We start from the raw sequence: 12,089 nt of genomic DNA on the forward strand, positions 1-12,089 counted from the left end.
CTTTTCCTCTCTCTCTCTCTCTCTCTCTCTCTCTCTCTCTCTCTCTCTCTCTCTCTCTCCCACACACACACCCCACACACCCTCTCTCTATCCATAGTTTCTCCCCTCCTTTTCTTTATTTTAACTTCTCCCATTGTACAGATTCCCTCCTCTAGGCTTACAAATACACTGAAGTCTTTTCCATTCAAAAAAACAGCAGGAAACCTTGCCTTGAATCCCAAACATATCTCCCACTACAGCCCATTTCTATCTTCCTTCTCATCCCATTGTCTTAAAATTGTAGGGTCACGTGGCAGCCAGGAGAATGTGCCTCACAGACCCCCAGCCATAGGGAGCTTCATTGACCAGAGACCCCAGCTTCTGCACTCTGAAATCCATCACCACAGCAGGGCCAACACCACGCATCCCACAGACGGCTCATGTGTAACCAATGACTGGGCCTGGCTGGCCTGATCCTGAAAGACACAGAGCCCTCCGTGGTAACTTGGTTTGCAGACCAGCCATCAGCCTTGCTAAAGCTTCTTTACCTAGCAGAGCACTCTGAGATGCTTCTACCCAATCCTCCCTCCCTTCACTGGGGTCAGACTGGCATTGTTCTCTGGTGGTTCCTCCAGCCTTCCCCAGCTTCCTCCCCATTTCCTCTCACACGTGTACTTTTCTCAGAAAAACAAAAGTATTGCATTTTCACCTCATCTTGGTATCTGCTTTCCAGAGGATCCGAACTGGACACAGTACAGCTGAAGAGTTTGTTTGTAAAAATACACATCTTCCTCCGCAGATCAGCTGAATCAAACTCTCTAGGGAAGAAATTTTTTAAATCAATTTTTAATTAACTCTAATATGAGTTGAGTGCTTAGCCACTAAACATCTTCAGCCAACCAGATGTGGACCTCGGGAGTAAATGCTACCACTCGGAGTTATCTGCCTTCAGGCCAAAATGACCAGCCTTTTGACCCCCACCTCACTTGTCACCATATATGTCCGCCCGGGAAGAACATGACCTGTGCCAGATGAATGAAGCTGAGACAGACCCTGAAGGAGAAGAGAGCTGTGGTCTGCAGACCACATGCCCCTCAGCAGGGGATCCAGCTGCATCCAGCAACTCCCCCTTCCCTTAGAAGGGGTCTGACAGTCCATGTCCACAAATGAATGGGGAGGTCACAAAATTGAGACCAACATTATGGACACCTTTTTCTAAAAAAATTTTACCATACAAATTAGAAACATGGTATGTGACACCCAGATGGGAAAATAGAAAAGGTCTTTTTTATTTTGTTTTGAGGAATTGTTTGTCTTCTAAGACAGAAAAGACTTGAGCTTCATCAAAGTTAATGAGAAGGATCTAGTTGAGAGGGGAAGCTGAAAACATAAGAGAGATGCGGTATAATCAAAGATCTAAATTTCTTGCAAAAGATAGATTTATAATTTTTCTCTCTTTATACATCTGTAAAAAGCTAAGCATTGTATTGGACATACCGTACAGCCTCAAATATTACCACTTATTATTATTATGATTAATTTTGAAATACTTTCTGATGCTGCCTATATTGTCACAAATGTGCCACATTATTTAAGGGTTCATTTTCATGACTGGTACATCATTTCTCCTGCCTCCTGCTTCAGATGACCAGCTAAGGTATGTAACCTTAAAGTCTGAACTTCGCTAAGACTCAGGATCTTCATTTATAAGGTATGAAAAGTACCTCCTTTGCAGGGTTGTATGTACTTCAGCATTGAGTGCAGTGTCTGACACACATTAACTATTATCATCACCCTGCTTGCTATTTGCTATTACATACTTTGAACATGTCCATGTGATGGAATCCTGTTAAGATGAGCATTACTTCAATGGCGGTAAACTTGCTCTAAGTCCCAATTATTCGCCAACTGATATTTGAGAGTAATACAGAAACACTTAATATTAAACACAATAAAAATTTAAAAATAATGAAGAGATGCAATGTTTGTGCCATGTCCAGTTTCTACATTTGCGTATTAGGTTCCTGTGTGGCACATCAGTTTTTATTTGGCATTTCTTGCAACTATACTGTAGGGAGATAGTTGTCAAATCGATATACATGTAGATGTAGATATATGGAGAGAGATGCAGCATGCCAACGTATATTTTGTTTACATATTAAACACATAGTAATATTTTTCTTGAAGAATTTGGTCTTCTATTTTTTCTTGCTCACTGGTAGAGGAATGATTCTTTCCTACAAGAAACATCACAATGCCAACATGATAATAAATGATAAATGGCAAATGATATGTAGCTTTGGTATGGGCATAATAGAGAATGGTGGAGACTGTGACAAACAGAATGTAAGTTCTCTGCACAGGAGTGAGAGATAATTCAGCTAGCCATCTTCTGGCCCTCCACATCCCCCCTCCAACCTCTCCATTCTGCTCTAGGCCCCCCAAGGCTAACCTTTATGGACTGCCTCAAGAGGCTCCCTTGACTTATAAATTCCAGTTTCATTTGGCCAATGAGGACCACTAGCAAGTCATCAGAGGGTCAGGAGAGCGAGTTTTAGATATTTATTCCTCCAGCTTCCTCCTTGAGGTACCATCATGAGCTGGCTGTCCTTCACCCAAGGTCACAGCTCTGTCAGACAGGCTTCTCCACTTGCTGACTCTGGGTTCCAGATCCACTGCTTCCTGTTCCTTCTGGATTTGCAACCACTCCCTGACGTCACCAGTTCCAGAGGACTGCTCCTGACTGTGTGGTTTCCCTACACACCCTACATACATTTGCCAACAGTTCTCAAATTTTCCAACTTGAGTGTGCCATTTGTTTCCCATCCGGGATCTAATGATACTATGACTCAACTGTGATGATTGTGGGTCCAGTATTTATAGACTCTTCAATTTTTCAAAAGAAGCTGATTATCAAGGTATATATGCAATTCCTACTTTTTTTTAAAACAGTTGATTTAATTTTTCTTAAATACACTATTCAGACCAAGCAAATTATTCCTCTAGGCCTGATTTGACCCATGTGGTAAGTCTACAACATCTGCCATTTATAATGAGAAATAAATCAGATCAAGCATGGCTACTCTCTAGCAATCCAACTCACCAATAATGAGGAGTCTTTTTGTGTGGGTGAGTGATGGACAAAATTTATTTAGTTTTTATGACAGCCAGATTCCATTTCAGTTGGTAGCAGCACACGAGACTGAAAGATCTAATAGGAATCCTATCTAATAAAGAGGAAATATGCTAATTGACCCTCACCATCACAAAGATGGTGGCACCCACAGCCAAAAGGGAGGGAATATGCTAATTGACTGCCCCGCCCTCAAAGATGGCAGCACCCACAGCCACAAGATGGAGGCGCTCAGTCCCCTCAGCCATGCCGGGCAAGACTGGGCCCACCCCCAGGCAGGTCCAGCTGCTCCGTGCGCCTGCCTCCAGAGTCCCGCAGTCCCCTCAGCCCCTGAGCCACCCAGGGCCGCCTGAGGCTCAGGTAACCAGGGCCGGCTGAGGCTTACGCTGCTGGCAGTGGCAGCAGCAGAGGTGTGATGGGACATCACCTTCCCCTGATCGCCAGGTCGCCTCCTGCTCCTGAGGGCTCCCAGACTGTGAGAGAGGGCAGGCCAGGCTGAGGGATGCCCCTTCCAGTGCATGAATTTTCATGCACCGGGCCTCTAGTACAATCATAAAAACTAATGCTGCTGCACACAAATTCCTCAGCATCTGGATATGTTGCAAATGCTATGGCCTGCAACCCAGCAGAACTTTAAAGTCAAATTGTGGTTTGGCCCTTTCCCAATAGCTGATATAGGCTGTTTGTGGCCAGGTTCTTATTAGCAAAGGGGACCTAATACCTACGGCCACCAATGAATGTCAGCCCTCTTGTCTCAGTTCTTGGAAAAAGATAATTGAAATATTGCAATATTTTTCAAAAACTTTAAGTTGATGAAGAGTTTTATGCAAGTGTGTAAATGATCTCTTTCATTTCAAATTCATGAACTAACACATGTCAGCAGATACCAAAGCTTGACTCTCCATCGCGTTTCTAGCAGCAGCACTGAAGTGTTCAAATTATGATGAGATTTGGGTTTTGTGCTTTAGCTAAATGATATGCCTGTCAGAGCTTCACCCTAAATGGTAGAAGCTATGTTAAGAAAAGCACTGAAATGCTGTTGCCACCCACATGCCTCAGGGGACCAGGGTTGTCCTTTGGTTTCTCTTCTTTAATACATACACACCCCGAAGAGGTCCACCACGCGATGATGGTTATTAACCTCTGAGAACTAAATGAATGTACAGGACTAGAAACCAAAACCACAAAGTATTCAAGGACACGTGAAGGTTTTTACACATTCTTCCCAGAAGAGAAGCAACACAAACATCTCCTCTTCCTTGGACAGCTGTAGAAGCAGATGGACTAGGCAGGTTTCTTAGGGTGGGTTCCCTAGGAGTAGAGCTTGAGACTGGCATTTCTGTGTGAGGGATTTGTTGAGGGGCTCACCCAGGAGAAACCTGTAAGGAGTGAGTAAGCAGGATAGCTCAGGGGAAGGAGTTGGGTAAGGATGTGGGCCCAGCTGCAGCCCAGCCTCAGCCTGATCCCAGAAGGAAACACAGAAGCAGCGATGGCTTCGTTGGGTCATGACACACTGAGGCAAGGGGGCTGGGCTGCACCTCCGAGGCAGTCATTGCTGCCAGAGCTTCCTCCTTCTCCAACCTCCACCTCCTAAGTGAGACATCTCTGAGCATCATTGCTCCTTTGGTCTGAGGACAATTCTCTGGAATAAGGTTCAGCTGTGAGCTCTAGCAGCCAGTTCCTACAGCACCTGAGGAATGGGTGCATTGGCCCGTCATTTGACAGGGGTAGATTGGAACACATTATCTGCAGAAATAATGGTTCTCATGGTAAACAGGAAGAGACATAAAATTGTATGAACCAAATCCTAAAGCTGGCCCTCTTCACATCATAAGTAGAGAGAGTGCACTCTAAAATAATGATAAAAAGCATAGTACAGTCCATACACAGACCAGTAACAGTCATTTATTATCATTTTAAAGTACTAGGTACTATGCATAATTATGTGTGGTATACTTTTATAGCACAGGCAGTGCAGTGTGTTTATGTACACTGCCATCACTGAGCCCACACGCGTAATGTCTTGTACTACAATGTTACAAGGGCTACCACATCCATAGGCAATAAGAATTTTTCAGCTCTATTATAATCTTAGGGGACTACCATCATATATGCCGTCTGTCATTGACTGAAATGTCATTAAGCAGCGTGCAAATGCATTTCTTCAATATTTCTCTCTGTCCTAATCTCTCTCTCTCTACTTTTCTTGGGACTCTAATTACAGATATTTTAGATTGTTTGATTTTCTCTTTTAACATGGGTCACTAAGGCTCTCCCCTGCCCCCCAGTCTTTTTCTTCTCATATTTTTTCTATTGGTCTATCTTCCAATTCACTAATCCTTTTTCTTTTTTAGTGTCCCATATGTTATCTTCTGATGGATTCTTACATTTTGATTTTGATATTGTATTTTTCATTTCTAGATTTTTCACTTCTTTTCTTACAGCATACATTCCTCTAGTCAGAGCCCCCATCTGTTCACTCATTATGTCCCACTTTCTTTTTAAATCTTCAACTATATTTGTAAAATTCTGTTAATTCCAAAATCTGTGTTATCTCTGGGTCTGTTTTATTGACTATTTTTTTCTAATGCCATACATCATATTTTCCTGATTTTTCACATGTAATATAATTGTATTATATGTTGGACATTATAAATGTGTTTGAGAGTTGGAATATTGTTGCTTTCTTTTTAATGAGTTTTGTAGGATTCTCCCCCCCCACCATTCGTTGGTTACTTTATTTGCAGATCATACTGACCCTGTTGAGAGTTGGTTTTAGTTTTGATGGATGTGTCTATAGGGACCTTTATTTTAGGGGTAGTGCAGCTCTTGCCCTCAGTTATTATCTTTACAGGGTCTCCAGCAACCCTCTTCCTAAATAATCGCCTTTGGGAGGTCTTAACTGAATGTTCAGAGTGTTCACCACAGTTTCTGTACTTGTTGGTTGGAACTCTCATGACTCTTAGCAATCTGCAACTTCTGGACTCTCCATTCAGTTCACATTTCCCAGGAGCTGTTCTCTGCCGGGCCTCACAGTCTCATCCTGTTGTTATGCAGCTTAAAACTCAGCTACATAATCAAGAGGATTCAAGAACAGATTTCTGGAGCTGAGCTGCTGCTCTGTCACTACCTCCTCTCTAATATTTTCAAATGTCCGGTGCCTCCTATGTCTGATCTTCAAGCTTCCCCCCTCCCTTCGCTTTCACCCCCCTGTCCTTCACCAAGTGAGACTGGTGTCATCTGTTTGATTTCCAGAGCTTGTGTTCATTTTGAAAGATGTCCTCAGGAAGAAGCCAGAGAGAATGTGGCGTTCACCTTGCTTGTTTCTTTTCTCTCCAGGTCACAGTGCCGTACCATCTATTGTCCAAAACCTAAACACGGTTGTTCATATATTTTGTATAGATTAATAGTTGTCGATTGTGAGAAATCAAATCCAACACCTATTTTCCAACATGAATGAAAAGAGAAATTCTTCATTTAAAAAATAATTTCATACTTAGTTCTTTTATATTCTATTTATTATCATCAACAAATGAAATTCATGAGATATAATTATATTTATTTCTTATATTATTCATGATGACTTTTCCCTCTGAGCTGATGATGTTTGAACAGGAGCTGTTATTTGTTTCATCTTCATTGGTGAGGAGTAGGACTTCCCTCCAGAAAGGATTTGTAGTTGCTACCACTAGGTGCCAGGGGGCGCTACCAACCTGGGTCCCCTTTGGTCCACTTCTCGGACCCCGGGCTTCATGCAGAAGTCTTCCCTTATGCTTTTCTACCTCCTGGTCCTGGCCGAGTCTTCAGATCTCCCGTGTGCTGTTGGCACTTGTCCTCTAGACAGCTCTGCTTTTCCAGTCTTCCATGTGCTCGCTGTCCCTTAACTTTTAGTGACTTCTTCTTTGTTTTATGTTTTTTGATGGAGGAGTTTGGGATGTTTCTAACCAAAAAAAAAAAAGAAAAAGAAAAATGTATTATATACATGGACGGTAGAGCTGTCATTTGGTCAGTAGTTAAATTGTCACGCATCATACAAGGTAACCTGAGGGAAGATTGGGAATTCTGTCGTTCAGAGGCGCTCAAAACACGCTGTCAGGAATCCTTCCCTCTTGATCACGGGGCCAATGATCATGCCCAGGAAAGTGGGTTTAAGGAGTGTTTTTTATAGCTTCCTTCTCAAAACGGACACATGGATTAAAAAGGACCTTGCGATAACACTGCATGCATGTAAAATAATGAAAGCACAAGCACAACGTTTTCAAATGTGAAAGATCACATGCTTCTACCTCTGCTATTAGCACTTTATCAAAATCATGGCACACAAAAAAAGCCACAATAATTTAATCAGACGTAACAATGTCAGCCACATTTTTAAAAATTGTTCTTTGAGAGGCTGGCTAATGATAATTAATATAAAGCTCTCTAATTAGCAAAATATTTAAAAATAAGCATTCAGAATAGGAAGATAATTTTCTATATCTTTTTTCAGTGATGTTAAAAGTCATGCATATCGAATCCATTACTTTGCAAAAAGAGAGACTTCTTTTTGTAACAGACAAAAGGTACATATGGGGGGGGGGGCAATATAGTGGCATTTCTCGCTATGCTAAAAATGGCTGGGAAAAAACAAAGAAAACAATTTGTTGACAAAACTAAGATGCAGACACATTTGTCAACTAAGATAGAAACAGGAAAAGAAAAAAAAATAAGCTGAAGATTTGAAGAAAAAGGTATTTGATCAAATAGGTATTATAGAAGCTTTTCTGTAGGTAGGTGGAAAATAGAAGCTTCTACATTTGTCTCAGCTTACAGTGTTTGCTAAATTTTGTTCAATAATGAAATACACAAATAACCACTTTTCTTCTGTGCCACCAAAGTAAATATGTACCAAGGAATGTGCAGTTACCAGTAAACAGCTTCTTAAATAAAAGCAATGTTTTATGAAAAATCGATGAAGCAGTTGCTATAAATGAAATTTAAGAATTAGGGGGATTCACAGAAGAAAGGTCATAGTGCCACATGTGATAGTTTTACACAATAAATGCCTTTAAAATACAGTTTAATTTTCACACACGCTGAAAAGTGAAGGGGAGTGGCTCCAGAAATCTTTCATACTGTGTAAATGTTTGATATTTATTTAGTGGCAAACTTTTTTTCATGATGACTGGTGGCATATTTTAAAAAATATTAATCTTCCCCTTCAAAGTAAATGTGATAACAATAACAAAGAAAGGTATTACTCAAAAAAGAAATGTGCTACAGAGAACTTAGAAATAGATATTTGAATACATTGCCACAGTTTTGTGATTTTTTTCTGAAACAATTAAAAATATAAATGTGTCAGCTCTATGATATTTACACACTTAAAAATCTTGGAAACATTTTCCTAAGCTGCTTAAAATTCTTTAGATTAAGAGTTTTCAAACAATTTGCTAAAATATTTTGAATGTCATGCCTTCCCGTTGGCTATGAAAACAGATTGACATTAAGAAAGATAGACATTTGTTAGCCAGATTACATAAAAAACCTTCGGATAACTGATGGATGGAATTGAAAAATGAGTGTTAATGACTTAGGAACTAAGTCAATGGAGTCGTTCTCCCATTTTTTATTTGTATTTTATGGGGTTTCAGCTACTAAATCCCAACACCCAAATAAACTTTTCTTAGAATTCAACTTTTAAGTTTGCTGTATTGCAAAATATTTAACAAGTAATTTTAAAAATAATGAAATATATTTAGTCCCATTGCTTTTATTTGTGCCATTAGCAACATAGCATTAAAAATTACTTTTAACCATTTTTATTTCATATTCATGTTTTACTTAATGAAAAGGTAAACACAGATGCATTGGAGGATATGGACAACTTTTTTTAATGAGATGCACAAACAATTTTGATAGGTCTGTTACTTAACAAATCATTATGATCCAACATATATAATTGTGATTCAGCATCACCAACAAAATTTCTCTAAAATATTTTTCTTAAAAAAATTACACAAATAAAAATTTATTTTAGGACAAATAAAAGTGGGGAAAAGAAAGCTTTTTAAAAATCACTCAAAATTCTACCAACCAAAGAAAATCACTTGAAATTTTAGTGCATACCCTTCCAGATTTTATTCTCTAAGTATATGTATCTTCTAGCCCAAACATAGGCTTTTCTTTATTTACTACTGTGTTCCTATAGGGCCTTTATACCCTAAAGATTTTTAAAACTAAAATGTAAAGGAGATTTTGTGACAGATGAAAATTTAAGGAACAACACTGAGGGATTCCTCTCTGCTGTGACCAAGGCTGGATCTTCATAAACAACCCTGTGTAGAGTGAAAACATTTGTTGAATGTAGCCCACTGCCTGTCGTTTTGATGGCCTTTATCTAGATGTTAAATGTGTGGTTTAACTCTGAAGAGAAAGTACCCAAAAAGAGACCGGTCAAATGTGGTTTTTGACTTGCTTTATCTTCACATGGCCTATGTAATAGGGCAGATAGATAAAGGGAACTAAGATTTTGGCAAGACTTTGTTTCTGTTCAATGTTACCACTGTATCTGAAGCCAATAAAATTAGGTTTATAAACTAGAATTATTGGCTGTGTGCAGGACAGAAAATAGAACCCAGAGAGTGACTATCTACGGAGTCATTATATCTTCTGAATCAAGCTGTTCTCTCTTAGAGGTGTGGTCCTGGACCTAATCTCATATAACATTTTTTTTTTTTTTTATCAATGACTAACACTATGAGAAAAAGCATTCATTCACACAGCAAATGAAACCTAGCTGGGAAATGAAAACTAAGAAGAGGAAGTCCCATTCTCAATGACAGGATTAGAATGAAAATGACCCAGAAAATTGGAGAAGTAGTAAGAAGTAAACAAAATGAGTAAGACACAGCAGTGGGCTAAAATGAAAAAGGAAGAAAAACAAGTTTCAAAAAGAGGAATGGCTAGAAATTGGCAAGCACGGAGTATAACTTAGAGATTTTAAGAAATAACAAGCAGACTAGGGTCAATAATGTAGTTCTATTGTTTAAAAAGCAAACACAACATTGTGAAGTGTATTCCTTACTAACATTTACCTAAATTCCTGCTTCTTAGTTGAGTGTCATTTGCAAACACTAAGTACTTGTTTTGTTTTGTTTGTTTTACCAGAAATGCCATTCATCTTAAGAACAAATGTGGAGAACTCAGCCATTCAAGTGACTGAAACAGGTACAGAGGAAAACCTAGTTTCATTGTAAGATTGGAGAGGCATAATTTTTTTTTCTTCTTCTGCAAGAGATGGAGTAATTGAATTATGATCTTTAATACAAGTTATAAAGATGAAAGGCTGTTGCATTCAGGCTCTTCTGTACCCTAAGTAATGTAAAATTGGATCAATTGTACTCAACTTTTAGGAAAGACTGAAAGAGAAAATAAAGTTAAATTGTATTAGGAAGGAGTTCACTTAGAATAATAGGCATAAGAAAGACAGTTTGAAAATGGGAACAATTTATAGAATCTGGTAGAATTTCCATTGATTTCAACTCTTCTAAAATGGTGAAATGTGGTGATACAAGGAGGGACGAAATACAACATTTTTAGCCAGACCTCAAGTTTTGTAATTTTTGCCTTAAACAGTGGTTCTCAACCTTCCTAATGCCGGGACCCTTTAATACAGTTCCTCATGTTGTGGTGACCCCCAATTTCATTGTAACAAATTGAACATAATTAAAGCATAGTGATTAATCACAAAAACAATATGTAATTATATATGTGTTTCCCGATGGTCTTAGGCAACCCCTGTGAAAGGGTCGTTCAACCCCCAAAGGGGTCGCGACCCACAGGTTGAGAACCGCTGCCTTAGACCCCCTAACTAGAAGAAACCATTTGCACCAAGACTTAAATGGAGAGAGAGAGAGAGCGTGAGAGAGAACAAGTTTGTTGTGATTAAAGTTATTCCTGGTGATGGCAGGAGATATTTTTAAAAAGTACTGATTGTGTTGCATCCTTGAATCTCAGTGCAATACCAGCGCCAGATAGCTGATGCACATGTAATAAGAAGGACCTGGCGCCCACAGAGGGGAGTACCCTCAGGAAACAGTGCTCCTAGTTTATCTTCCTGATCCTACTCCATACTGCTTTCCTTTTTCTTTTTAAAACTTTCAATTTACAATTGACATATATTAATTATAGGACATTTTAACATCACAGACCCCCAAACAAGAACAAAAACTATATATATGTAGTTCCACCACTACTAAGGGGGGGAAATCATGTAACACTTTGATGTGTATCTTCTCAGACTTTTTTCTACCTGCACAGACATGTACAATATTTCAGAAAGTACACTTTTAATTTGGTATGTATTTTAAACGTTTATAAAAATGGGAATTTTGTAACCTCTCGCTTGGTTTAATATCACAACCCCTACCTTTGCTCATTTGAGTGTTTCCCATTGTTCACTATTACCAGCGACTGCAATTAGTGTCTCGAATATTGGTATGTGTTTTTAAGCAAGAAGGGGATTGGAACAAAGTAATCCGGGCATTTACTCAACCAACTGATCAGATATTGGACATTTATTGGTGCCGGGCTTTGCATGAACTGGACGCTGGCGAAGAGAGGTGGCTAAGGCAAGCTTTCCACCATCAGTTACCTTTCCGTCTCAGGAGTCAAGACAAGGGTTGAAGCATAGGAGGCAACAAAACGCTCAGCTTGTCTTTAGTTTAAGAAAAAGTTGCTGGCTCAGGGGCCAGGTGTATGTACATTAATCAGCTAAAGCAGTTTCTAGAATTAAAGTCTACCGCGTTAGCAACTGATAAGCTTACACATTAAAAGTATCAATCCATCCCGTTTATATTATTAGACCTGTTCCAGTAGCTACCCAGGCAGAAAACCCGGACTCAGCCCTCAGAGGCTCTCCGTCCCGCGGAGAGGAAACCCCGACCCCGGCCTCCCGGCCTCCGCGGGCGGGACCCAGGGACCCACCCACCGCCGG

The sequence above is a fragment of the Myotis davidii genome, unplaced genomic scaffold (genome assembly GCF_000327345.1).
Source record: "Myotis davidii unplaced genomic scaffold, ASM32734v1 scaffold496, whole genome shotgun sequence".
In the NCBI taxonomy this organism is placed as follows: domain Eukaryota; kingdom Metazoa; phylum Chordata; class Mammalia; order Chiroptera; family Vespertilionidae; genus Myotis; species Myotis davidii.